This window comes from Selaginella moellendorffii, unplaced genomic scaffold (assembly GCF_000143415.4).
Source record: "Selaginella moellendorffii unplaced genomic scaffold, v1.0 SELMOscaffold_78, whole genome shotgun sequence".
NCBI lineage: Eukaryota > Viridiplantae > Streptophyta > Lycopodiopsida > Selaginellales > Selaginellaceae > Selaginella > Selaginella moellendorffii.
In genome coordinates, this window is record NW_003314339.1 from 68,173 (window position 1) to 70,711 (window position 2,539).

Below are 2,539 nucleotides of genomic sequence, written 5' to 3' on the forward strand. Positions count from 1 at the left end.
CACTCTAAAACATCAGGAAGTGGTGTTTGGTGTTGCGAGGGCATTAAATAAGGCCCAAGGGACTAAGTTCCTAACGAATGATGGATAGGAGGTGCTATCCAAATGTCCAAGGTTCTAGAGATGGGAGAAATCCGTTTACCCGATTTGGACAAAGCCAAAAATGGGATTTTGGCAAAGTTAGTGATGGGTATATAGAGGCCCATAAGTAGCAACATTAATCCCGGTGTGTGGGATTATAAGGTGAGCATGCCCAGATTGAGGAACCACTCCCTAAGCTATTGAGTAGGTTCATCCCTATGAATACTTGTTAAGACATGGTAGAAAGTGCAAAACTATCTTCCTAGTCTGGAGGAGAATAACTAAAGGAAATATATGAGGCTAAAAGGCAAGTAGTATTGGGATGGAATTGAACCATAGAAATTGAAGGGCATAACCAGCGGTGGTTATGCAAGTTGGGAGTGGAAAATCAAGAGGGTGCTCGAGGATGTTGTTACTAGCAACCATGATGCCATGGAAAGTTTAAAATGTGGAATTATCCATGTTAGGCCATATAATGAGTAAGGAACTTGCAAAGGAGAAGCCTTAGCAAGCTAAGGAACAGAGTTCCTTGAAGGTTCCTAAAGACAAATTGAGGTAGATAAGTACCTAGAAAGCCAAGTGTAAATGGTTCCTAGAGCACGCAAAATCAGAGTGGCGCAACAAAAGCGTGGTCTTGAAACTAGCCATGAGGTGAGGCTATCAAGGTTGAGGAAGTAATTCCTGAGTGTTTAAAGAGAGGACTTTGAACGAAAGTTGATGGCTAAGGACTTTCACGCTTATGCATGAACCATGTTACAGTGGCTAGATGACTTGCTAAGTAAGATTGGGAAGTTAGGGGAACAAATCCCCTAGTTGAAGGTGCTAACTTCAAAAAGGGTGGCCCATGGGGCCGAGCATGGAGGAGTCCATGCATGATCACAGATTTGCCAAATGAGAGGACTTAGCAATGCGGAGGAACTAAGTTCCTAAGTTGTGATCTATAGCGCACTTTAACTATAAGTTGGTGAACCAGCGTGGGGAGTCATGCCAGGCATCTTGGATGATGCTTCCGTAGATGCATATATGGAGGTTGAGTTCGAGTCCCAACCCTCTAGTGCTTGGGTTCAAGTCCCAAATCACTAGGGCGTGGTGATGGTTTGGAATATGAGGACATTCATTTTTCGGTGGTCATGGACTCTCAGTGAAGAGATTGGTTTGAGCACCGCCAAGCGAGGGATGCCTCGGAGTCGTGATGCACGGTTAGATTGCTTAGTGTGGCTCGACATATCTAACTTGAACACTTGGTGTGAGTGGCACCAAGGACGTGGTGAATGAGATAGGGACACCCAGTCTCAGTTGTTATAGACCCTTAGCCAGGAGGGCTGGCTTGGGTGCACCGCTAAGTGTGGGGGATGCCCCCGGGGTCATGGCGAACAACTTAAAGGTCTAGAAGACCTAATACCTATTGGCAAACCTGTTAAAGTGCCAAGGTGTGATCAGTAGGTGATCTTATAGCTAAAACAAGGACAAAGTTCTTGTGAGGTTAAGAGATAAAGTTCCTAGTTCAAAGTGTTGGTTTGAACTATTGATGATGGTGTGGCTTGGTCAAGGTGACCAAGTGGGAAGAACATCTAAGGGAAATGATTTGTGACTATGCGATGGCATAGTGAGTCCGAAGAAAGTAGTCTCTATAAGAGACCCATGGGAGGGTCACAAAGTTGAGCCAGGGATAGAGCCTACAGTAGAAAATCCTAAAGAGATGTACTAGGGGTGAACACCCTCTGGACTTGGCAAAGCAAAGTCTTTGCTATGGAACCAAAAGGATATCTCAAGAATGAAGGTGGTGATCTGATGTTGCTAGGTGCAGTAATCAAGGAAGGAGCAAAAAAGACTAGTGGCTAAAAAAAAAACCATGGGAATCATGGGAAAGAATCCAAAACGCAAAGTTAGGCCAAGAACACTAATGTGTTGAGTACTAACGAATTGTGGGAAAGACAATGTGTTTCCAAGGATGAATTCCCAATTGCTTCGATTTGGCGAAAGTGGAAGCTCCAAGGCAGGGAGCAGTAAAGTAGCCAAATGATAGGGACGTGGACAGCCCTAACACGAATTAGGATAACTGGAACTTAGTGCCAAAGGTTGCACAAAATGGGAAAGAGGATGATGGTGCCCTCAAATAAAGAACTTCCAAAGATGGGGAAATGGAGTTGCATAATATGTGCAATGCAACGTGTCGGAGACACTTAGGAAATTGACTTTGACGAGTCAAATTTAAAAGATCCAGAATGCAAGTTTAACTGAGGCTACTTAGGAGTGAGTAGTGGGATTGAGATAGAGGAGATGCCTCTAACAGGTTTAGCAAGAACTAAACCAATGAAAGGGAAAGAACCACTATAGGTGGTCGATCGAGTCTTCATGTCAGAAAGGTTATATGCCTTAGAGGACGGAGAAGGCATGATGAGCCTTCAGTGTCATACCATTGACGAATATTGGCTAAGTGCTAAGGATGGAAAGGGTAATA